Consider the following 27,662-nt stretch of genomic DNA (forward strand, 5'->3'; position numbering starts at 1 on the left):
TGTGAGGATGCAACAAGATGGTGCCCCCATTCCTGGGGAGAGAAATGGACTCTCAAGAGATATTGAATCTGCTGATGATTTTATCTTGGATTTGTCAGCTTCCAGAATCATAAGAAATAAATGTCTGTAGTTTACTAACTTTCCACTTAGTAGCCAGAGAAGACTTTGAGAACACCTTTTGCAGAAATCAAATCTTGATTTCGACCTGCCATTACAAAAGAGAAAGATAACAGCTCTTAATTGGAGGTTTTTGTTCATCTTCAGGACCAACAACTCTCAAAGGATGCAAGGGGGAGAAAGCATGGCCTTAGGCCAGGGAGGACTTCACAAGGCTCCTTGCGGGGAAAACCCATGACCTCCCTCTGACAGCAAAGAAAGAACAGAATCCTAGTTATATTCCCGTGGATCAGACTGGTCCCCATGACACACAATACTTCAAAGACTGGCATGAAGTCTTTCAACTGAAGTTCTACAGGAGGCTTTACCCACAACCTCAGCCTTTGTTCCCTGCTCAAATAGAATACTTACACACTGCACAGTTTTCCGTCAAGTAAGCGTGTTCTGCACAAAGAATATGTAAAGTTTAAACCAAATCTTTCATATCCCATGAGGGAAAACTCCTTGGATACAGCAATAAATAACTGACAATTAAATCCACATCTAAATATCAGTTATGCTTGAAAATATCACAGGAAATTCCATTACAGATCATTTAGAGATTGATGTGGCCACTAGTGGAAGCAGCTTTTTCTCCCCAGAGGGAGTAAAGTACTGTGTAAATGCTCCATCCTCCCAGTGCAAACAGAAGGCATTAAGGTTACATAAGCTATGCAGTCTTCATTGATTTGTGAATGGGAGTAGCAGGTACTATTAATGAACCTCTCTGTGAGTCAACACACAAGCAAACAGCCTAGTAGCTTCAAGCTTCAGTGTGAAATATAAACTTAGCTATTCTGGGGCTGTAGATGCATACCCACCGAGGCAACTGGGAATAATTCTCTTCTACCCTCTATGACTCTCTCAACTCAAACAAAGAACAAACAATTTTAATTAAGACTTTAAAATATCTGTGCATTAGAATACATAAAACACAACATTGTGGTTCCTTTCCAAGAGACATTGTTTCAAATAGAAATCTAGTTAGATCATTTTAAAAAATGGTATTTTACCTATGGTTTATAAAATGATAAACCTAGACAAAAAAATTAGTAAATCTAAATTACTACCACAGTGGCTCAAAGTTCAAGCTTTGATCAGAAATAGACTGAGAGCTTCTACTCAAATTATCCTGAAGGAAAAAATGATAAAATGCATCATTTTCCTTTTGACAAACATTTGTTTCCATGGAGTTCTCATAAAATAATTTCCCTCTTGACTTTTTTCATTAACTAAACACACCACAGGCAACAACTTTCTCTATTTCTGCTTATTTATTAGTTTGAGGAAATGATAAGGAGTAAATTAAGTTTTATTTAATACAAATGAGCAAAGATTAAGACTAACTTGCAGTAAAATGTGTTCAATATATGAAACAGTTTTTTGGGGCACTGAGACCAGGCCTTCAGCTTTCTTCATACCATACAGCAAAGCACTAGCTAAGGTCTGTGTTAAATGGATGTTATTAGTTCCCTGAGAAAAATGTCACTGATAGAAAGCATGGGCAAACGTCAATTGGATTATCAATTATTCAACACATTTTCTTTGCCTCTCTTTTTGGCAGAGTCTAGACACTAGAAGAGGCAACCCTTAAGTGAATAGTTAGTGATGCCTTCTGTACTGCTGCAGTATTCATCATTATGTCTCTTTATTTTTATTTCATTCAAAGGCCTTTCACTTTTTTATTTTATGTGTTACCCACAAATGCTAGGAATCCTATAGTTCCAAGGTTTTTTTTTTCTAGAGAACTCCTTATTCAAATTGTTTCTTTTATTTCCCTAAATAGTTCATGTTAGATCTGTATTTCTTATGAAATGATATTTACTTAGTGGCATTAACATGTATTAGAGGTATAGACATTCTAGTAGATACAATGAATTATCAATTAGATCATAGTTTAGCATTTTTTATGTGTTTAATTATGACATCCAGAAGATAACTTTAATTCAGAGCTGGAAGTTATGGGTTTTAGATCAGATTCTATGATTTTTATTGACTCAGTTTTGCGCAAGTCATTTATCCCAAATCTCAACATTCTCAGTTGATCACACATTTCCCACAGTTGTTGTACAAAGTAAACATAACTGAGAAATAAGTGCTGTGCAAACTGCTAGCACTATTAAAAGAGATTTACGATGCTTACTTTCGTAACACAAAACCTAATTGCTTCATGTCTTTAGTTGAAGATCACATAAAACATCAAAAATTCAGAAACCATCAAACTTCCTAGGGATTATAAATTGTGAACACATAACATATTGGCTGATGAGACAGCTCAGCAATTAAAGGTGCTTAATATAAATTATGAGGACCTGAGCTTGATTCCCAGGACCCACATGACAAAGATGAGAACCATCTCCTGCAAGATGTCTCTGACCTCCACACACATGCTGTGGGATATTTGCCCAGGCACATACACACACAAAAAACTAATAAATGTATTTTTAACCATTCTTTTTAAACCATAAGGTTGCTGTTGACACATATGAATAATAAAACAATGGGAAACTACTTTTAATAAACTTAAATTTTTCTCTCTTAATGCTCAACAGTATTTATTTTCAACTGTAAGTACTAATAACTCAATGGGAGTACTTCACTTGTCCTCAATTTCTATAAACTAAGAAACAATATAATTTGATACTGTGAAATTTAACTATATATGCAGTAGTGTTAAATGCTAATTAAATAATTACACTCTGACATTTTTCATTAATTTCATTGAAGAACCTCTTTCCTTTATCATCACTCCCATTGCAAGTTTTGACTACCTACCTACAAGAACCTACGCTACCAACCTACTCTCTTACAACTTCCACCACCCATGATGGATATAAACTACCATCATTTCCCACTCCGGTTAGCACAATCATCCCAAACAGATAGCTTTGCTTCCTCTTTGGCCCTCCTTTAATCCATTATCTGAAAACTAGAAGAAATAGATAGTAAGTTGTATTACTCCTCTGTTGACATTCTCCACTGGCTCCCCTCCACACTTGAGATAGAAAACATCCTAATTTGTCTTTCTTACACCTTTCCACATGGTCTGGTGTGTCTCCTTCTTGCTCTGATTTCCTTTCTTTTCTTACCACTCAGGTACTACTTCCTGAACTCCATTGGAGGTGATAGATTCCTACCTTGGGAATCGTGAATTTGCAAGAAATTATATTCATTCGATATTAGACGCTGGCTTCACCACCACCATTTTCCATAAATCTGTCCCATCATTTGCATCACCCAACACAAACAGATGAGTATATTCTTTGATTACAAAATAACAGTACTTTGAAGTCTCCCAGAATCCCACTAAAATGTGGATCCCTAAAAAATTTTCAAGAGAAAGACTCTGCTTCTACTTGGAACATTCTCCACCAGACCATTTCATGGACTGTCTTCCTTTCTTTTTTCTTTCTTGTTTTTTGCCCTTTCATATTTCTGCTCAGCTGTTACATCTTCAGCAAGGTTGTCACTGACCACTGTCTACATATGTCAACCACCCCTTTATATACATTATATTTCTTGTTGATTACATCTCTAACCATACTGCATTGCTTTCAATATTCTCAATAAAATTTGAATGAGTTATGAAATTTTGATTTATGTATATATGCAAGAACTCAACTTGCAGTATTTCTGGCTTCCCTTCCAAGATGCTCCCTGAGCCAGATGATCAGGAAGCCTGCTATGAACAGTCTCTCCTAGAAATCGCTGAATGAACAGAACTAGAACAATGGCAAAGTCAATAGACATGCTTATGTGGAGGGATGGAAATTTTATGGGATCCCACCCAAAAAAAAAAAGAAATATAGGCAGCTAAAGACTGCTGGAAGAGGGCTAATTAGCCTGTCCTGAGCCTTTATTCGTTATCTATTATAAAGTGTTCAGCCCTGAAACTATATACACACAAACAACAGAAACAGAGTCAGCATGTTGTTTTTTAGATATGTGCATACATGCGTATGTATGTATGTGACATTAACAAAGAAAAAGAGGGTATCAACTTTGAAAGTGGGAAATGGCAGGGGAGTGTTTGGAAGGAGGATATCTGGGAGGGGCTAGAGGGAGGAAAGAGAAGCAGTAAAGTGATGTAATTCTATTTTCATTAGAAATGCAGTTTATAAATTAACAGAGAAGAGAACTCTGCTTATAATTACACATGAAGTATGTTATTATAAGATAATAATAATTTTCATAAGCAAATTATGAATTTTCACTAGCAGTACCAAAGTAATTTGTAATGTATTCTATTGCTCAACAAAAGTAGAGATGGGAAAACAGATAATTCTCTCAAATACTTTTCAGTATCTTCATTTATTCTGTTTTATTTTATTGGGTTAAAAATAAGCCATCATGTAAATGAGAACTTGAGATAATTGTTTAAGCTGGGTTTTTTTAGTTATTTTTATTTTTATTTTTTTTAAAGCACTAACAACTGCCCATCTTCATTTGCAGAAGCGGCAAGTCATAGTTCCAAGCTATTTTATGGCACATAGTATACAAATGTCTGTCTGTCCATGTCTCTGTCTCTGTCTCTCTCTCCCCTTCTCTGTTTGTGTGTGTGTGTGTGTGTGCGCGTGTGTGTGTTCGTGTGTGTGTGTGTGTGTGTGTGTGTGTGTGTTACTATCAAAACAATAACTCTGGAAAGAATGTTTTCCAAAGTCCATAATGCTTACTGTAAATTAGACCAATATTTAACTAAAAAGTTACCAAAATTTTGAATATCAACTTGAACCTTGATGACTCTTCTCTTTATATACATATTTGAGACCCCTCCCCCTTAGGATTATAGGTCTACTGCCACACTCTGCTTTTATAGGAGTGCTAGAAATCAGAATTCAAGGCCCTAACACTTTTAAAGCAATTTCTTCGCCAGCTAAACCAACTCCTCCAGCCTTCAGGGAAAAAATCTTAAGTGTTAACATTGCTGCTGATACACAAGCAGATTTTCTACATCAATATTAGTTCCAGGTCACATTTCAAGCAGGCATCACAATATCAGCTGTTTTACAATTCAATTTGGCATTTCCAATGAAAAACTCAACACACCACTCAGCAATCCTATCTAGTGCCTTAGCAATGATGTTCCAACTGGGCATCTGGCTAAAATACTCAGCCTCGCTGACATGCCTTGTATCCACTCTTGAGAGTCTACATTCTGGCATGTTATTTGGAACCTCAAATATGGCATGTTCTCTTCTATGAGACAAAGGAAGGCAGAAAAAAATATATGTAACACTTAATAGCAGCTTAAGTCTGATAAAATCTGACATTCTTGTTTTACATTCTTTTCCAAAATAATGATATTTTACTTTCCTAAATAAAATATAATCTTGACCCAATTTATAAAAATAGCAAGAAAGTATTCATTCATTTCCAATTGTATTGGTAAGTTTATTTATGGATTATAACAAAGTATGTGCTATGGGGAACTGAGCTATGAATCTTCATCACTTTCCTCATTGTTTATATAGAGGAAAATAAAATATGTACTAGTTACTAATAATTCAAAGCAAAAAATAATCTGATTTCTTCTGTATCTTTCCGAATGCTTTTGGACATTAGTGAAGAAACACACAGAATCGAATTGAGGAGCTTCCACATCGCATCTTAGTGATGAGCTGGACTGTGCCTTGGTAAAGAGATGTGTTTCTCCAAGGAACTTGCTTTCCCACCTGCAGAGACAGTTTCTATGTCCTGCTTCTTCCACACTGGAAGGTCTTAACCATCCCCTCACTGAAACAGTAGATGGGATCAACTCCGGGCTTTCTCACGTTTTCACTGCCAGATCTGCACTCTCCTGGACCCCTGCATGTGTTCTCATCTCAGAACCAGGCACGACTGTCTTTGTCAACTAAACCCACTGTCCTTGTGTAGATAATCCTGAGTGTCTTCCCAAAATGTCTGAATGTGTGTGTCAGTTGGCTCTTCCTCCCTTCTTGCATCATTGGTTTTCCTCTCCTGAATGGACTGTCCCATAATTAGTTCTTCAAATTAAAAAAAAAAAAAAGAAGAACAGTCCAGCATGATGAGATAGCTCAGTCAATAGAGTGCTTGCTTTACAAGCATGAGTACCTGAGGTCAATCCCCAGAAAACTGTAAAAATACTGAGCATGATAGCCTGCTTGTAATCGTGGGTTTAGGGAGATAGAGATAGGAGGATTCCTGGGGTTCATTCACTAGTCAGTTTAATCGGTAAGCTCCAGGCCAATAAGAGACCTTTTTTTTGGTTTTGTTTTGTTTTTGGTTTTTGGTTTTTTTGAGACAGGGTTTCTCTGTGTAGCTTTGTGCCTTTCCTGGAACTCACTCTGTATTCCAAGCTGACCTTGACCTCACAGAGATCCGCCTGGCTCTGCCTCCCGAGTGCTGGGATTAAAGGCGTGTGCCACTACCGCCCGGCAAGAGACACTTTTCAAAGGAGATGGATGATATTCAAGAGAATGACACTCAAGGTTGTCATCTCTTTGCCAGATGTGCATACACACACACACACACACACACACACACACACACACACACACACGCACTACAGATGAGTTAATTTTCAACTCAATTTTCTCCTAACTTCTACTGTTTGTTCATGGTTTTTTTCTATAAACTTTTAAAATTTTTTCTTTTATATCCTTTAATTCATGACCAAATTTGCTTTCACTCCAAACACTCTCTGATCAATGACCTTATCAAAGCTCCAGTTTGTCTCCATTTTGCAAAAATTAGTGAATATTTTTTGAGAGTTCCATAGACTCTCAGCAACATTAGATATCATTTAATAGTTCTTTGTCCTTAAGCAAAAGCAGACTCTTCTCTTTTACCTTATTGAGCTGCTCATAGCCCTCTCCTCTCTACATGCCTCCTCCAGGGAATGTATGTATTTTCTAGGTCTTTAAATCATTTGTGTCTTCTTGATTTATAATTCTAGCCTGACTGCCTTCTCTAAGCTCCAATTGCTCCATATCCAATTGCTTTCTCTCCCATTGGACTTGCATCTTTAGCAGAGTTTTCGAGTGTTAAATGTTCTAAAATTATCTTGATTATTCTTAGGAAAAAACAGTGTGTTTTTAACCATCTGCATTTGGCTCACCCAATCCCCAAACTGATTCTCTTTGTAATTCACACTCATATCCAGTTTATGAATAAGATCAATAGAGTCTCCTTCTAAAATGCATATAAGATCTGACCTCTTCCTTTTCAAAAAACTGGTCTTATCCTCATCCAGATTATCATCTCTTAGAATATGAAACAGCCTAGTTATTCCCATACTTACACTCTTTTTGTAATTATTTCTTTTATTTTTGGAGATTATAATTACATCATTTCTCCTTTCCCTTGTCTCCCGCATTCCTTCCCATATGCCACTCCTTTTCTCTTGAAAATTTATTACTTTATTTTTTATTAACTGTTGTTTATATATATATATGTGTGTGTGTGTGTGTGTGTGTGTGTGTGTGTGTGTCTATGTGTGTATAGTTATTCCTAAATACATAAGTAAAACCCACTTAGTGTATATAATGTTACTTGTATGTGTATGATTTCAAGGCTGACTGTTTGATATTGGATAACCAGTTGATCTGCTTTTCCCTGGAGAAGACTATTTCTCCTGCCCTAAGCATTCCAAATTGCCTGTAGTTCTTTGTGAGAATTCATGGGCTTTCCCTTATCCACAATAGCATATCCATGGTTGTTGCCCTTGTTCAGCTCGCATTTAAGCAGTCATTATTTTTGCCTGCTTTAGGTCTCTACACAATAGAAGACTATTGTTCTTACAAAGTTAATTCATGTCATTACTTTCATCAATCATGGTACTGTGATGGAAAGAAATAGGCCTCTGAATATTGAAAGGTATTTACATTTTGTTTCTTGAAATTTAGGGGCAAACACCAGGATAACAGGTGAGCTTTTGCAAAGATACAGAAGCAGAGAAGTGGAAGTGAGTACCTTCATATGTGTGAGTGTCTCTATGGTTATATCAAGGAATAGCCTAGAAAAAAAGTATTATATAAAAAGGAAAGAGCTGGAGCCAGAGAGAAAGGCTCTGGTTTTCTGCTTAGTATTTGAATTCATTTGGTAATTTCATTTCATGATGAATTGAAGGATGAGGTTAATTTTGTGTTTGTAAATGAGAAGCAAATGTAATGTAAATATATGAAGATTGTGTCTTCTGTATATTAAGTGATGGACCAGCCATGAGAGCCTTCTTGTCATGTATCTTGCTTCTCTTTATATCATGGACCATTACACTGGCTCCCCTTTGGAGACTGGAAGTTGATAATAAAATGGAAATTTGTCTCATACCCCCATCTTGTTTTTTTTTCTTTGACAGAGGGACAAAATCTCACTTCCCATTGGAATAATTAAAAATCCATTGCTAACATGCTGCTTGTGCAGTGTTTTGTTTTTTGTTGTTTGGTGTTTGGGGAGGGGCGGGGGGAGAAATAGAGAGAGACAGAGACATGTAGAGAAAAGACAGAATTGAGAATATATACTTTTGTGGGGCTAGAGGAAGGGCTTGTAATTAAAAGCACACTTGCTGCTCTTACAGGGGAGCCAGATTTGATTCCCAGCTCCTACATAGAATATAATACATGTCTGTAATTCCAGTTCCGGAAGACTCAACTAGTTCTTCTGGCATTCACAGGTACCACATAGGCATGTAGTACACATATACATGTAAGAAAAACTCATACATATAAAAATAATGAATTATTAGATAGCATATACTGTTTTCTATCATCATAAATTTTTCACGGAAGGTATTCTGCATCTATCCACATTTAATACACATGTAAATATACTAATAGCTTTTTGTCAGTGATTCAGGATTCAACATCTTGTGTGGACTATGTCAGCTGACTGACTGATCCACTCAGATGAGTGTCTAGAGATTAGAGAAATGAAAACATCTCTCAGTTTCAACTTAAATTTTGTAGTTAGCACAGCTCATTTCCTCTAATGTGTATCATCAACCTTGACCACTGCCAGCACCTCCAGATTTCAAAAGCTTTAGGGAACAAAAAGTCATTTTATCCTAAAGTAAATATTGTACAAGAATCCTGAAGTAAATCCCACGGGATTATATAATATTGTATCATGTAAATATTTTGTAAATGTGTAACTGAATCTGGCATCAAGTCCATTCACAACCTTTTAGTACTTGGAGCATTGGTCAGTAAAGCAATTAACACTTAGAGGTTTGTAGCCAAAAGTTTTTATTAGGGAAAAGAAATCAATGAGGTTTTGAGGCTCCTGAGCAATTTAAAGATTCCAATTAAACATTGCAAAGAGAGTTGATATAATTTTAAATAACTATATTGGCAAGATCAGGTGTGTATAAGCTGCAAAAGTCAGTGTATTAACTGCCACAGGATAATTTTCACACAATTACAAGTGTGTTGTGTGTGTGTGTGTGTGTATTATAGTTTAAAACATCAAAAAGTTAAAGTATTTTTATGTAAATTCCATTATTTACATAAAAATCTTCTCATCTCATAGTTTCATACATCCAATTGTGTGTGTGTGTTTTAATTAAACACAAGAATTTCACTTTTCTTCACATACAAGAAGAAGAAGGAGGAGGAGGAGGAGGAGAAAAAGAAGAAGAAGAAGAAGAAGAAGAAGAAGAAGAAGAAGAAGAAGAAGAAAAGAAGAAGAAGAAGAGGAAGAAAACAAATGGATTTGGGTATATCAACCAAAATATATTTGAAATAAGAATGCAAATTTACTGCTTACAATTCCTTTTGTATTCAAGACTCTTTTTTACCTCTGTCACCATTTTTTGGTTAGTTTTCACATTATCAAGTGTTTTTCTTTTTTAACTGTACAACAATTTTGGTTATCAGTATACAATTCTTGTGAAACTGTATTAAGGATGACTGTGAGAAGATAAAACATCAGCAAAGACGCAAAAGAGCGGCAATTCTCCCCACCCAGGTGGAAGCAGTTCTGAAAAGAAGTGCTGAAAGTACCACAAAATCAGCTGTCCACATTTATTCCTAGTCTTCTTGTTTCTACAGTGTGAAGAGGATGACTTCTGAAAGTCAGCACGAAATTGTTAATTAATGAAATTGGTTAAAAGGCCCAGAGAAACAGATGTGTCCAGCCCTTGAGAAGAATTCTATAATAAAACATTGTTATTGTTTTCTTAACTAAAATGTCCCCTGATCATCTTTTCCACAATCTGAGAAATCCTGCCTGGATGGCATCTCAGAAGTCTTTCTTCATTTCCCATGGAGGGTGGGGGAACAAAGAGAACTGGTGTATCTGGAATCATGCAACTGGGATAGATCTTAATTGCATATTTTAATGTCCTTAAAATTTTATAAGATTAGGAAGTGTCTCAGGAGAGTGGAATGAAAAGATACTTGGACTTTAGTGTCCTAGGCATAAGGAGGGTCTGGGCTGGTCACCTCCACGCTGCTCCAGCTGTCTAATTGTCTAAGTCCAAGTTTCTTCCTGTGTAAAATGTGGGTGTTACTGTGAAAAAATGCAGTACTTTTTCAGCACTGTATTTAATCATTCAATCATTTTCACTCAATGGTTAGAAGCAACCATTTTGTTAAACAGTGCCCTTTATATACTTAAGTCAAACACAGTCGCAGTTGTTGAAAAACTTCTTGTCCAGTTAAGGAAGTCACATTTTAAACAAAAGCAATGTTACAATATGTAGTGTATTTTGGTAATGTTTTCATGGGGTTGTGGTACTATCTGTTATTGTTAAAGAAAAAACAAGAGCTAATTTATGAATAGTCTATGTATTTAAGATGGCAAAAGCTGAAACCAGTGCCAACAATCCATTCTGCATTCTCCATCATTTTGTAGACATTAAACTGAACTTTCAGCTGGGCCTGCAGAATACACAGAGCACACTTCAAATTTTCCACCTTCCTTGCAAACAGGTATTACCATACTGGTCTAATTTACAACTGATAGAGTAAAAGTAGAATGGATCTGAACAAATTTATATGTGTAGATTTAAGAGAAAGGTAGCCTATCTTTCCTCTCCTTTCTCCTTGTTTCATGGAACACAACTAGGTTATAGAGGACCAGGACATTGTGGATGAGAGACAGTCTTAGTGAAGTGGCAAAGGATGAGGGACATGGTTCCCTCAGTTGGTACCATTCCAGTTTTCATAGCCTAACCCCCAAAATTATGTCCAGGAAAGAAATTCCCTTCTTCATATTTAATACGCTGACTGTCATTGAAAGTCTTTTTAAATACAGCTATTGGATTGAAGCACAGAATTTATCCAGAGGCCAGAGGGAGTCAGTGATGGGTGTTTCAGAAACAATTTCATCAAATTTCCATTTTGAAATCTTTCTTGGTCTGGTATACAAAATTAAATTGAGAGGTCATAAAATAATAGTATAAAAGGTTTATATTGCATCATCAATTATGTGGCAATATTATCGTATCAGCAGCCAATATAAAAGAAAGAAAGCTTAATATGCAATGTTTCTCTAGAAATAAAACTGTAATTAAGTATAGTAGAAAGTGAGAATGCCAGATTAAGAAAGACCTGGCAGTCTTTCCTCATACCCCTGGATATGGGGTGGTATTAAAGGTAAACAGAGCACAGGATTTAATATGCTAGTTCATTCAAGGCACTTGTCAAATTTTCTTTTTGTTGACTATTACTAAACTTTATAGATTTTATAAACAAACTAGAACATCTATCAAAGGCAATTAAAATGCTGTTAAGGAGATCATCCAAGACTAAGATGGGAACTCCATCAGATTCAGTTTGACATGGAATAGGCCATTGCAAAAATCCAAGTCGTAGAAGTAAACATATGCTTTTGACCCTATTTGTGGCACAGGCTAAGAATTTGGGGAGTTCTGAGATTTTACCCTACCCGCAGATTTATGAATGCTGCTAACTGAAGGCACACATACCTGAGTCTGAGGCAAAGGTATTGTTTGCAACAGTAGGAGCAGCCAGAATATCACCACATCCTCACAGGGGTTGTCCTATGTCCCAGATTCCTGAAGACCTTTGAGATGGACAAAGTTGTTTATTGCTTGCGCATGCAGTGCAGAAGAGAATATTTAAGCTTAGGAAGCCTCAACATTTATAATATACCATAAAGAAAACAAACTTTTGTTCCAAGGAGAGGCTTTATCATTGTATTTCATGGTTATCGGTTTTCAATGAAAAACAGATCAGAATAAAATTAGCCATTGTCACATAAAATTTACAAACATGCAAAATAATTATATAGAATTATCTCCTGCTGCCATCTGGATGAGACCCTCCTGCAGATATAAAATCTTACATAGACATATATTTGTCTTTGCTTGAGCAATTTTGCCAACATTGTACCATTAAAACATCGACTATTAATATTGGATTATTCAGCACTGCAGAAGTTATATTTGGTGGATGTTTATTAATATCTTATCTGGGACAATATATTATGCTCAGTATTTTTACAATACAAAATGGATAATATGTGGTCTGCATCCTTTAGATAGTCACTATTAGTGAAAAACAGGGGCATGTTAGATCTGGTGTAATGAGAAATGAAGGCAGAAGAAATTATGGGCTAGTAACAGGTATCAGATGATCTCAACAAGAAAGGTAAAATTTGAGGTGGAAACAGAATAGACAGATCTTGAATGGAAGAAACAATAGGTTGATGTGGGGTGGGGGTAGAGTGAAATACGCATTTAAAGTTAATCACACTAATAACAACATGGAAAATGATTTTGAAAGGGAAAAACTAGAAAAAAAAAGAGACATCTCTAGTGAATGTTCTAAAGAAAGCCTTACTGCCAATCTGAATAGATGCTGTGTTGGTTAGTATCATTAGAAAGAGGGTCTCAGCTGACTAGGCAAGAATGTGATGTGTCTCAATGTATTATCAAAGATGAAGAGAGTAAAAATAATGAAAAGTACTCAGGTCAGCTCTGAGAGGTTGTTGAGTCAACTTGGGTTCATCACTTAGTATGGTAACTTGAGCATTCATCTCTTCCATCCTCACTTAGAGACAAATCTGTGATGCAATTAAGTGTAAAATACTCAGATGTAGAGCATTGGCTTGAACCATTGGGAACCAAAGTGCCCTTTAACCTGGCCATAGAAATGTTAGTATGTAGCACTGAGACCCTGAGTGGCATTGCAGAGAAAAACAGAGGAGGAAAAAGGCCATCGTGGGGGTGGGAGGGGAGTATAATGGTAAGATTTAGAGATAAAGAGAGAGGGTGAAAATGTGGCTTGGTAGTAGAGTACATGCCAGCCAGATACTAGTCTCTGGGTTCAATTCCCAGAACTAGAGGAAAAAAATATAGGAAAGAAAGTGGGTGGGGGATAAGAAATGTGACAGAGCTTAATACTGAACCAATAGGCTACAATGACAAACCACTGAAGTTTCGGTATTGAGAATTAATTCTCCTCTTGTTTGAATTGTTTTGCTTTCTTTTCAGTTTGCAACTGAGAGCATTCCAACTGAATCATGAAACCTCATGTTATAGGTACAGGACTTCAGTCTATCCCCTGGAGTTGCTATTGAATGTGTTGCTTCACTAAGTACAGGTTGGACTACAGTGATCTCTTACAACCTTCTAATTAATTCCAGGTATCGATAACAAGCTAAATTTAAAAGCATGTGTAGGAAATCAGGTGTCTGTTAATATGATATTGCATATATGGAATGTGGCTTTTGAAGTATCTTTGTGTTTTAAATATAGCGGCATCTCTTCCACAGGATGTGCATAGATGCCTGCCTGCACTATTGACTTGTGTGCAGGATAAAATAAAGAATTCTTAGGCAAAAGTCAACAAACGATGACATGCCAGCCTAATGTGACAAGGACAGTGGCCCCTCCTATGCACATCAATCATGACAGAACCAGAAATGAATATACAGCCTTGTTCAGAAGTGTCTCACAAAATTGCTTTAGAACACTGAGCCATAAAGCGCTTAGCTTAATGAGTTGGTAACATTTTGCAGATTTGCTTAAAACATGTTGCTTTCCAGACTGTGTTAACAGACTCCAACAGAGCTTGCCAACACACTCATCCTAAACAATTACATTAAGATCCATAAGGCCGTGTTTACAGTTCTGAGAAGCGAATGTATTGTTAATGGGCCATAAACTATCCTCTGATTCAATGCTTTGGCTTTTTGAAATTTGTGTAATAGTCAATGGAAATTTTCCAACATCTACTTGGCATGCAAGCAGAATTGGCTTCAGGGAAATAAAACTGGATGCTGAGAAGTATCCTCTCCACATATTTCTGATCTAATGTGGCTATATATATATATATATATATATATATATATATATATATATCAATTTAAACAAAATTTTGAAAGATCATGCCTATAGTTTACAATATTTTCATATGTTATGGTGATGAGTAAATATCACGATAAACATTTTAAAAAATCCTGTGTGTACACTATCCTCCATTTCTCCTTAAATGTTCTTTGACATCTCTTGTGAAATGGCCGCATCAGTGAGTCCCAAATAGTCTGTGAGCAGACGCTCATCGCGACTTCATGCTTGTCTGCCTGCTATTATCTGAGGCTGGTTTCTGGTGCCAACCTAAACGCTGAGCTGTTTAAACTACTGTTTTAAATCTTCCTGTGGAACTCTGTTCTCACACCAGTTTTCCAACTTTTTATCTTTCTCTCGTTTTCCTCTGCTGTCTGCATTTCTGCTTCATCCCCTGCTCATTCTAGAGACATCTTTCCTATCTCTGGCTAATATTTCTCAGTTCTTTTTTTCCAGATGGTTCCATTTTCTCTTATTGATAATTTCCATTTATCTCAATGTGTTTTTAAAATTAATTCGCATCATGCTTTGCAAGCCTGTTCCTTGTTTAGCTGAATTTCCTCGAGATTTCAGCTGTCCGCTCTCAGCTTTGCAATTATTCAATGACTCAGTCATTTGGCATACGTATATCATGATGTATAGCTTTGTATAAGAAATTGTCATATTTACTAGTTGCCATAACATAGAAAACTACTGTAAACTATAGGCATAATCTGTCAATCTGCATAAGAAATTATGCCAGGCCTTATTCTACTCAAGCATTATATTAGCCCATTGATTGTCCAAATACCTCTCTGAGATAATACTATCATTGCCCCTAGCTTAAAGTCAGAAAAATTAAGTTGCCCAAGCTCAAGCAGAAGTAATTCTAGCCCATGCTGTGTAGCTGATGCATTGTGCCAATTGTGCTTATTAGGTGTCCAACAGCCCCTTGGGAGATCAGGTAAATGGTATCTAAATAGAAAAGAGTATTTATATGTTGTTCACCCTGAAAAGTTAAAGGATGATTTTGGAGAAACAAGAGAAACATAACCTTTTTGGATAGAGTGTAAAATCAATAACAAAGCTGCTTTACAAGTTTTTGTGAACAAAGGAGAAGCAGTTTTTACTTAAATGCACCCTTTGAAAAGAGTTAGGAAGCGTAATAGAAAACAAAAGTACAATTTCATTATTTACATAAAAGTCAATTTAATCAATTATGTAGGATTCTTATTAGCACAAATTAGTTCCATATACATAAAAACCACTAACAAATGTTAAATTTTGTTACTATTATTATATTAATACTTTCCTTTAGCAACCACCCAGTATATTTCCATTTGATGTTTTGCTTTACCTTTATTTTTAAATTGCATTTACTATGTATATATGTGTATATATATACATATATATGAAATACATCACACACAAACACTAATATACCATTGTTTCTACTTTCGCTTCTGTTTCTGTGACAAATTACCCTGACAAAAATTAGATTTGGGGAGAAAGGGATTTATTTCAGCTTACAATTCCAGACCACAGTCCATCATTGTGCAGAAGTCAAGGCAAGAACTTCAACAGTTGATTACAACACATCCACAGTCAAGAAGACAAAGCAATGAATGCATCCATGTTCGCCTGGTCAAATGCCTGTTCTCAGCTTCGTTTGTTTTTCCACTCCCATACTGTTCAAGATGCCATCCCCAGTCAATGGTGCAACTCAGGGTGGGCTAGTTCTTGATATATAAATTAACTTAATTAAGGCAATCCCCACAGGCATGCCCATAGGCTAACTCAACATAGACCATATCTCATTGAGACTCTCCTCACAGGTGATTCTGTGTTGTATTAAATTGACAACGAGATAACTATTACACTTGATTCCCAAAATATTCTATCAAAGTAAACTTTTAAACATGAAAAGCAAAAGAGAACTGAAACATTATGTTAATAGAGTGCTTCAATTTATGGAAAACTTTAACTATGCTTGTTTGTACACATAGTATCCTCACATATAATACCCCAGGATTAGCTGGAAACTGTTACTAATTATAGGAAGGAATCCTATGGAATTTGTTGAAATTTTATTATGTATATGCATACTAACATGTGCACATATATATATAGTATGTGTGTGTGTGTTTGACTTGCCTGAAACTTACTAAGTAGGCTGGACTGACTGATCAAAGATCTTCCTATCTCCATTTTCCCAGAACTGGGATTAAAACCACACACTACTGTACCCAGCCTTTTTCTGAGGGTCAAACCCATGTCCTTGTGCTTACAATGCAAACATTTTACCAACTGAGCTATCTCCCCAGCCCCCTAAACATACATTTTCAAAAGTAATATTTAAAGGAATATGCACTTATGACCCAGCCATTGTAGATTAATAGATGTAGAAAACTTGTATGAATCTGAGCCAGGAAAGTTTTCTGTAGTGCATCATTACTTTTTAGTTCCTGTCTCTAGCACTTGATAAACAAATCAGATTGACTCACATATGGAGGAAATATCAAATACTGGTAAGCCTATCTGCATCTACACAGTCTTCATTGTGACTCCTTGACACAATTAAAAGAACTCTCTCCAGCATTACTCACAAACTTCCAGAGAAGTCACTATGTGTGAAAAGAAAGTCACAGACATTTCTTGTAGAGCAGATCATTCTGTGCTTAACATGGTTAAGAACTTCCTGTCATAGAAATCAGCTGGCAGTGATTTCTCAGAATTGCCTCCCACTGAGTACATAATTATTGCATGATGAATTGCTGGCTCAGGAACTTAAACATTCTGAAAAAGAAAAGGTCTTATGTAGCATTGGTGGGTGGGATATAGCATTGTTTGGTCGGATTATGAGACCATGCCCCATAATCAAGAAAGCTCACTTCATCTCTAAGCATCACTTAAAATAGAAGGATTTTAGCAATAAGAAATCATGTATGATGTTCTCCTCAAATTTAGGTTTGGAAACAAGTTGTGAACCCTAAATCCCCTTATTCAGAGAAAATCTAAATTGAGAAGGGAGGTATTTAATATCCCACAATGAAAACTGGTACACATGGGTGTGAAATGGTGACTTCTTCAATAGGGAAATACAAAAATAAATTTCAGATACTCAAGGAGAAGATAAACACCCAAAGTGTGAGATGAACCCAAAGTCTACATTGAAGTGACCGGTCCTGTCATGGGCTCTTTAAAGGAAAGACATCTGATAATTACTGCAATGCTATCTCTGGTGAGACCATGCCTTATCTATACTTTGCTATCTCACATGCTTTTTGTATTTCTGTGATTCATTCATAATCATGCATTTATTATTTTGAGGGAGAAAGCTAATTATCAATTGTTAAAGCATGTAACAGTCATTTCATTGACTTTTCTTTATGATATTCTGCTGTACTCATAGATTGGTGCCTAGCCCAGTCATCATTAGAGAGACTTCATCCAGTAACTGATGGGAGTAGATGCAGAGACCCACAGCCAAACATTAGGCAGAACTTGGAAAACCCCACGGAAGAGGGGAGACGGAATTGTAGTAGCCAGAGAGATCAAGGACACCACAAGAAAACTCACAAAATCAACTAACCTGGGCTCATAGGGGCTCGTGGAGACAGAAGGAAAAATCACAGACCCTGCATAGATCTGAGCTAGGTCCTCTGCATATATGTTAATGTTTTGTAGCTTGGTGCTCTTGTGAGACTCCTAACAGTGGGAGTGGGGACTGTCTCTGGCTCTGTGGCCTGCTCTTGGGACCCTTCTCATCCTCCAGTGTTGCCTCACCCAGCCTTGACATGAGAGTTTGTGTCTAGTCTGACTGTAACTTGCTATGCCATGTTCGGTTGATATCCCTGGGATGCCTGCTCTTTTCTGAAGGGAAACCAAGGAGGAGTGGATCTGGGGGAGAGGGGAGTGGAGTGGGGGGCATGGGGGTGGAACTAGGAGGAGTGGAAGAAAGGGAAACTGTGGTCAGGATGTATGAGAGAAGAATAAATAAAAAAGTAATAATTGGTTCAAGAAAACATAACAATTTAAAATTGTAATTTACTTACTTTAATTATAGTTTAATAACAGAACTCATGAGTGTAATATACACCACAAATATCCTAGGAATTATTTGGCACCTTTAGCTGTTGACCTACCACCCATATTTAAATTGAGTTGTGTAGTGGATGCCACTACTTAGATTTCAGAATACAAAACAAGCCAGTTTCTTCTGTGAGGCTTTGTTGCCCTTCATTGATCACTTAGACCTGTGGGTTTCCAGAATGCCTATCAGATTTTATAACAATTTATAATGGCTCTTCATTATGATCATCTCTACGTGCACAAGGGAGAGAGGAATCTTTCTGTTTGATGTGCTTTTGTTAGACAGTGACATAACTCGTATGTCTGTGCAGCGTTTGAATTCCAGCATAATATTAAATTATAGTAAAATATTGCCAAATATTTATTTCTTCTTCCTATGTCATATATTTATTATATTTGAAATCTTATAATACTCTTATTTCACCTTTATCTTTATTTTTATGCATTTTAATTAAAATAAAATTGTATCACTTTACATCTTCTCTTTCTTCCCTTCAGCTTTTTTTCACATACCCTCTTTCCACCCCTGCCCATGCCCCTGACTCTTTTTCTATTATTATTGTTGCATGTATGTATAAGTATAACCTTAATTGATTAAAAATTATATTTTATAATTGGATATCCTGTAGTACAGTTGACCCAAAAACATTAAGTTAATGTGAGATCAATAACTTTATTGAGTGTTTTATTGAGCAAAAAATAGTCTTGCGATAGTGCTAGGAGTCTTAGCTAGCACTAGGGGATTCTTAGCCTGAACTGGCCATCTCCTGTGATCAGGCAAGACTTACATTGGAGGAACTGGGACACCAACCCATCCACCTTAGACATTAGACCTACAATTTGTTCTGCTATGAGATGTGCTGGAGTTAAAGGTGATGCAGAATTGTGGGAGTGATCAACCAATGGCTGGTCCAGCCTGAGACCCATGCCACTAGAGGGATCCTACCATGCATCCCTGATGTTGTCTGGAGCACCAGGACCCAGAAACTGGATAGTCCAGAGACATAAATTACCACATATTTGGATTCAATACTGTAACAAGAAAAGCTCAGCTCTATAATCACATGAAAATCATTTTCTCTATGTTTTCAGATGGAAGAATTACAGCATTTGGAGGATCAGAATCCCTGACATTTAGTATTTGCCCCATATGTTTACTGACGGCCCCATCTGTGGCAGTTCTTTGGGGGAATAACAGCGGGACTGTCTAATTCACCTTGGCTGCTGCTTTCCTTCCAAGCTCAAAGAGGAAAGTGGCCAACTGTTATCAAGGACAGACATTTTCTAAGTTCTTCATAAACCAACTCTTCCAAGCACCTCTTCTGGGGCTCAAGGAGAAACTCAGTGGCATAATGCTTATCTAGAATGGATAGAGCTATGGATTTCATTCCAGCACCATAAACGTTTTGAACTTTCTTCTATTGTCTGCTCTTTGAACGGTGGAGTGGCAGGCATGTGACTTCACTTACTGAGTAAGCTATTAACTTTAGATTATTTAATTCTAATCTTGTTGTACCTAAATTTCGTCACTCTCTTCTTCATTTTAGCACTATTTACTCCTCCTTTACCTATACTACTGAACACTTACATTCTGACCTTTCATTGCATGTGTTTGTAAATATTTATATTCTGTCTATATAATGCCATGGTCATAGTCTTGGCTTCTGAATTATGCACTATAATACTTTATGTTTAGTAAAACAGGCCAAGTTGACAATAACCTGGTTTTCAGTAATTAGTGTGTTTTGATTAAGATTGCTACAGTAACTCGTTTTACTTTGGACATTTTATTATCTCACAGACAAAATACATTTATTTCAGAAATAGAGTACTTTGTCTGATAGTGGTGTGGAGTATTGGTGTGTGTGTGACTGTGTGTTACTGCTTCTGCAAGCAAAATAAAGGAGTGGACAACAGGAACCCAGAGAATGAGGTGCTTTATATTAGATACAGGTTGTTAAAGTCCGTATATTTGAGGATGAACCCTTGCACTCTATCCATCTCATCATGGCATTCCTCAAGCTCTTCTTGCTAAAATGCATGCTATAGCAGAATAAACAGTTGAGGCTTGTAGACAATTCTTTCCAACAAAGCTTAAATCAGCTTATACCAAATTGTCATGTATTTGGAGTAGTATAAAGAGTTCAGTGATATGCTCTCATACTTATTTGGGAAGCTCTGCATCCAATCAGATATGTGAACTTAAATATGACACCTAATTTCTGAGTCACAGTTTTCTTATCTAAAAAACTGTAAATAACACTCAGTATACAGTAGATAGAAAATAGATGACAGTTTTTCTGTACTGTATTCTTTTTCTTTTTTCCTCCTCCTCGATCACAATAATACCTTGTGACACTCATATGTTTTATGAGTCACCAAAAGCAAAAAACTACTACTTTTGCAATCTGCCTGTAAATCATAGGTGTTTAGGTGTTATTTTAATATTTTATTACTTATTATAAGGTAATATTAAAGTTCAACCTATGCTCACCATATTGAAAATGGTAGTATTTATTCAATTAGCTCACTTAGCAAGAAATGCCAAAGGCAATGAGAATTTCCATGCAATAGGAAAGGCTGACATAAAGATGGAAAATTTTAATTTTGAGCACCAATGTATAGACCTTTATAATTTCAACATGATTTACTGATGCAATGAATTAATTTTCTAAGCGTGCACAGTGCACCAGCCTTTACGTCAAGTACTAGAGATAAAAGATTGATATGACCAGGTCATTGGCCTCAAGATCCTAATGGGTTAATGGAGAATTGGCATGCACTTATGTACCTTTTAAAATTCATGTACAACACTCTGATGGAACGGAGGCAGCACAGTGCAAGCAGTGTTTAGTTTGTGGTTTGAATGACAAATGCTTCTAATAACCACCCTCTTAAGCTATATGGAAGGTAATGTATCTCTCAGAGATTAGGAATGAGGAAGCTTCCAGAGTTCAGTGATATATACAAGGTCACAGAACTTAAACAAAGTCCCAAAATCAAATGTAGCTCCTAAACAAGTGCTCTTTCCCAAGTGATCAAGGCCTCAACTGAATCTCTATGAACCATGCTCCCTCTGGCTTTATTTATTCTTATATATTAATTTTTATCTCACATGCATATAAACATGACATTTTTCATATGAGTGGATCATATCTCCCACTTAAATACATATACACACTGTCTAATATATATATATATATATTTGAGGCACTAAAATTTTACAGCCCTGGCTGGCCTAGAACTTGCCATGTATACCAAGTTGGCCTTGAACTCAGAAAGCTCCTCCTGCCTCTGCCTCCCAAGTGCTGGAATTAAAAGCATATGCCAGCACATCTAACCATAGCAATATCTTTCAAAATGTTTTGATAACCTGTTTACATGTACAGTCCATCACTGTTACACAGTCACCTTCCCTTCTGTGTTCAATGTTTTAAAGATTTATTTATTTTATATTATGTGTGTAAGTGTTTTTGTTTACATTCATGTATGTACACCATATGCAAACCTTCTGTCCACAAATGTCAGAAAAGGGTATCAGATCCCCTAATCTGGAGTTATGGACATTTGTGAGCTGCTGTGTTGGTACTGAGAACCAAACCCAGATCCTCTGTAAGAGCAACGGTTGTTCTTAGCCGTGGAGCCATCATTCAAGACCCATTTACTTCCATTTTTAAACTGACAGTTAGCAATGTCAAGAGGCTGCAATACTTTTTTTCTCTTGTAGTTAGTATGAAAAGAGCAATAAAATTATCATGTATAGTGCTGAAATAACAATCTGAATCCACCATTATAGAAGTTTGCTGCCTCTCAGTTTCATGCACAAAGTTCTTCCAAAGAAATAGGATTACAGAATATTTTATAACTGCTGTATGCTTAAGAACACAATCACTGAAGACATGATTTCTGGATAAATAAAAGGTCTAGTAAGCCTCCTTCCCAAAAGATTATTTTTAACTACTCCTACAGTTTCTAACATATTGAATTTTGTATGATGCAGGCCTGCATATAGTGAACTAATACAATACTTCTATTACACTCCTTTAAAAAACAGCTTTATGTGGACATTGGTCATTCATGTAGAGCAATCTCCCAATAGACCCTCCCAAGTATTTGCTTTAAAGTAAAAATTCAATATGAGCTTTTGAAAACCGGAGGCATTCTTCCCACCTCAGAAATACTGTTTAGTGAAATAATAAATTTAAAACCTGTTACATTCCACAGTTTTTCCAATATTTAGTAGAGCTACTTCATTCCCCACGGGTTCTCTGCTACAATGAATATCATTTCCATTCACTTCATATTTGAACAATTCTTATGAGGAAGTACAAGGAACAACAATAAGGATTTGGTGTATTTAAGGCATTTCTTATGGTAGAGATATCCTCTAATTGAAATTAAAATTTCATTATATTTCTAAATGCAAGCTATGATTATGGACTGTGAAAGCTTTCTTTGAAGCCATAAACATTGGTGTGATGTCCTCACATTTTGCACTTGCCCTCATATAGATGCTGTTTATTTCCTGTGCGTTATAAGATAAAACCACAGTAAAGGAAGAATGAATAGGAATTAGAGTTATTTGCATTTTTTGCAAGTCTATAGAAATGCAAATCCTAATCCGGTAATTATGTCCTTGAGAGACCCATGGGAGTACCATGTTGTGATATAGCATCTTAAAGCTTTCAGTTATCAGCTAGAATGACATTCTTCTCCTCTACCACTGGCTTCTTTTTATACAATAAAAATTATTTCATTATTGTTTGTAGCACTTTCTTCCTATTTAGTGAGAAAATTTGTCAGCATAAATATACTCCCCTATTTAAATAAATTAATACTTTATATAGCTGTTGGGCAGTATATAATGCCAACTTGAGAAACAGAAGCACAGATATTTGATAACACTGCTCAAATTTATACTGACAAAGTCAGCTTCAGGAAATGGTTGACATCAATGTTTGTATTCTTCTATTCTTGGGGAACATGCACATGGAGGTGCACATGGAGGGCGTGGGATGGGGTTCTGCTATCCTTTTGCTCTAGCCTTTCACACTGTCTCTTCTGTACTGCTTAGGATGTTAGGTCTGGGCAGCAACAGCATTGCCTCCCACAGATGTCAAAGGGGAAAAAATATTAAGAACCGAGTCCTGAAGCTTCTCCTTCCTTCTCCTAGCTCATTTGAATTAGAAGGTTCTTTCTGGACAAGCTGTTTCTCGATGTCTCTGAGAGGAAAGGGAAAGTTTAAGCAGCCAGACAGCCTAAACGGAAGTGGATTACAAACAAGTTGGTGAGCTGGCTAAGGAAAAGGAAGACAAAGCCACTGTGGATGTCAGAAAAAGATTTTATAGTTAGGAAGGAAGTGAGATAAAGAAGGGAAGGAGGGAGAGGGGAGAGGTTATCTCATAATTAACTCTCATCTTTACCAAAATTTTTGTTGAAAGTAATGATAGAGGAAATTTAAATATTATTCTGTAGTGCTGTTTGCTCCACCCATGACCTTGGGCTATAGGGCCCGAAGGAGGCTGTGCTTCTTATCATTGTATGTGACCTCTTTTTTTTTTTTTTTTTTTTTTGGTTTTTCGAGACAGGGTTTCTCTGTGTAGCTTTGCGCCTTTCCTGGAACTCACTTGGTAGTCCAGGCTGGCCTCGAACTCACAGAGATCCGCCTGGCTCTGCCTCCCGAGTGCTGGGATTAAAGGCGTGCGCCACCACTGCCCGGCGTATGTGACCTCTTAAAAGGTCAGGGAGAAGGGTCACAAGCCCCTTCCTCCCTGCTGCCTGCTTCCTGGTCTGATGTAACCGCCAGGTGTATTCGCTCCCAGTCAGAACAGAGGACTACATCAGTTGTTTACTCGGTTTTGTATTCTTGAGTGTATTTCCTCAACTTATATCTTGATAAGTCCCTATTACCCATTAAACAGACTCACGTGGATTGATCTTAACAAGTGGTTTCCCCTTGACAAAAAGACCCCACACTCCCTGTGACTCCTACCCACAGCCTGCGTAGCCGGCCTCACTAGCACCCCCTAGCGGCTCTGTCCCAACCTCGTGGATCTGAGCCCCACCTTCCTCAACTGGGGCTACTGGCTTGACCAAAACCTAATGCATGCGGGTGGCTGCTGGTGAGTTTCTCCGCCCTGCAGAGCCCACGCGCAGCCCAAATCCCCCAGTAACTGTCTGACCCCTGCTCAGGTGACCGACCACCTGCCTACAGTGGCTGTGCAGGGAGCCTGTAGACCAGGCGGCTCATGCAGCAGAGGTTCTTGTAACCACTGCCAGAAGCACTGAGTCAGAGGGAAAGGTACCTGCGCTAGGCACCTTTCTAGTTCTGTGCTTGTAGCAGCGGGATTGGGTCACAGACCCCTGCCTGGTTAGAGACTATCAACAGACTATTCCTTTTCTTTTAAAACTGTTCAGTGTAGCTGCTGCCCACTCTTACCTTTGGAAACACCCACCAACTCCACCCCCAGCACCATTTTGTGCGCAGCCCCGCAGAGTGTCTGCAGAGATCGGAGGGAGCACTTCTAATTCTTTGAATGTATTGCCTCATCTGTTGTGATCCTGGCAGCTCTGCCCAGTAGTCATGGGTAGGGGTTGTCTGGGTTAGTGTCTGATTCACAGAGCTCATTCAGGAAGCTGAGCCAGCTCACACCAGACCTGCCTTGTATGATACACCTGTGACACCTGCTGGCCAAACATCACTACTACACCCAAAAACCAATGTGCCACCTGGAACATCTGAAACGCCTAAGAAAATTAGGACCAGCTCTCAAGGATCTCATCTGAGGTAAAATCACTCGTCAATTCTACACATTAAACTGATTAATAAATAAACAAATTAATAAGATTTTTCTTTACAAATTTTGAATATTTCTCAAAAAAATGGCAGACAATGTCACCACTCAGGAATTTAAAAACCATTTTGTTTGTACTATGAATGAAATTTTACAAGAAATATATGACCTTCCTGGGATGTATACAATATTCACTATATTTGCAATTAGCATAGTGATTCATATCATAGCATTGAAAAATTGGTTTAGTAACAACACCAAAAATGACACATTAATGGGACTGATACAGCTTTACAAAGTGGCAATGAGTACTTAAACAGAAGGATTCTTTCTATGGAATCTGCTAACTTACCACAAGAACTTCAGGCTTTGCAGAGTAGTAATGAGGACTTAAAAAGACAGAATCTTTCTTTGAAATCTGCTAATTTACAACAAGAACTTCAGTCCATTAATAATACCTGAACAATCAGATTTAATTCTATTGAAAATAAATACGAATACTTAATGGATAAAACAATAACTCTTCAGAGCAATCTTAATGCCATTCACATAATTTCTAAGGAGGAAAGATCATCACTAATTGAAAGAATAGTCTTTGGAATCACATGTTTCTGATGAACATAAAAAATTGTATGAGTCCATGAAATCTCTAACATCCTTTACAACAGAGGAGGTTCAAACTGCGACAGGCAATAGTTAACCAATTTCAAGCTCATGAGGAGTCTCTCAGTAAGGATAATAAAGAATCTAATAAGCAGAAGGGCAAAGTCAAACAAGTAATAACATCACCAGGTGACTCTTTAAAAAAAATGGCTTATCCTGTCACCATCTGTGAGAAGCCAGCAGATGATACACATCCTGAAGAACATGTAGAATATCTCTGGCAATCCATTCATATGAGAGATTTAAAAATATTAAGGAAGCAGTAGTCACCTATGGGATACATTCAACATATGCAAAACAGATGTTAAATATGTGGTCTTCTACAAATAGAATCACATCAAGTGACTGGAATTGGTTAATCTCAGCTGTATCAGAATACAGCCAGCAGTCACAATGGAAGAGCTGGTTGAGAGAGGAGGCTAAAGTCCTTGAACAACAAGGTAAGATCAGAGGTTTTGAGATCTCACAAGATCAAATTCTTGGTGAGGGCTATTTTTCTGATATAAATGTACAAGTTACCTTTATAAGCATACAGTATCCCTATGCTGTACAGCAGCTTTAAATGCTTGAGAAAAAAATCCAGAACTAGGGAAACCAACTGAACTATATATTAAGGTTTTCCAAGGGTCAAAAGAACCGCTTACAATTTTTTTTTTTTTTACAAAGACTGACCAAGGCTATAAACAAAACAGTATCAGACCAAGAATTAAGATAGTATTAACTCAATCTTTGGCTTTTGATAATGCTAATATGTAGTACAAAAGAATACTTACACCTTTAAAGGTCAGGCCAACACCTTTGGAGAAATGGATTCAACATACAAATGGTAGAGTCTCTTAACTATGGTAATGAGGCTTGGATAGGACAGGAGATTTCCAAAGGTAGAAGTAGGCATCAAGGTAACAAATGTTTTAACTGTGGTATACCAGGTCATATAATAAGAAATTGAACACAAGGTGTTCCTAGAATCAATGCTTCTTCTAGAAATAACCCAAAGAGGAAACCCCAACCTTCTGGATTATGCAGAAGATGTGACAAAGGCTGGCATTAGACCAATGAATGCAGATCAACAAGAGATATGCAAGGCAATACTTTACCAGTGGGAAACACCTTGGGAGGCCTCTCACAGGCCCTCAAGTTGAACATGGTCCAAACATTTCCAATCACTGTAGAGGAAATTCCTCCCCAGGACAATTAAATAACCCAGAGCCTAATGTAAAGAATGATACGGCACTGGATGATAGAACAACTGTGATGGATGAATCAAAAATTCCATAAAACAAATATTTTAACAGACTTCCATAAATGAACAAAGACCAAAGCTTAGAGTGTGAATTAACAACATTATCCTGGAAGGACTGGTAGACACAGGTCAGGATGTGATTATAATTACACCAAAATCATGGCATCTGAATTGGCCTCTTCAAGAGGTTGATGTCCAATTTCTAGGGATTGGAGCCCTATCTCAGGTAAAACAAAGTTTGAGATGGGCTGAATGCATAGGGCCAGAAGGACAAAGAGGAAGGCTGAAGCCATATGTGGCAAATGTAGCAGTGAATCTTTGGGGCTGAGATCTGTTACAGCAGTGGAATACCCAGATTAAAATTCCTACAATCTCAAAAGTGGAATACAGACCAATGCATGTTTCTGGGAATAATGTTACAAGACACTATAAAAAACAGCCACCACTCATTCAGTCTGTACAT

The 27,662-nt window shown here is 37.1% G+C and overlaps 1 long non-coding RNA gene across 1 annotated transcript in view; it reads left to right on the forward strand.

Annotated features, from left to right (window-relative positions):
• The window catches only part of LOC128113740 (uncharacterized), a 55,281-nt gene extending 34,954 nt beyond the window's left edge, over window positions 1-20,327 (forward strand). The window contains exons 3-6 of the long non-coding RNA XR_008219611.1: window positions 3,253-8,080; window positions 10,969-11,045; window positions 13,574-13,725; window positions 19,592-20,327. This is a non-coding gene — a long non-coding RNA (uncharacterized LOC128113740). The remainder of the gene's footprint in view (window positions 1-3,252; window positions 8,081-10,968; window positions 11,046-13,573; window positions 13,726-19,591) is intronic.
• The last annotated feature ends 7,335 nt before the right edge of the window (window positions 20,328-27,662 follow it).

The sequence above is a fragment of the Peromyscus californicus genome, unplaced genomic scaffold (genome assembly GCF_007827085.1).
Source record: "Peromyscus californicus insignis strain IS unplaced genomic scaffold, ASM782708v3 Scaffold_18__1_contigs__length_77618521, whole genome shotgun sequence".
In the NCBI taxonomy this organism is placed as follows: Eukaryota; Metazoa; Chordata; class Mammalia; order Rodentia; family Cricetidae; genus Peromyscus; species Peromyscus californicus.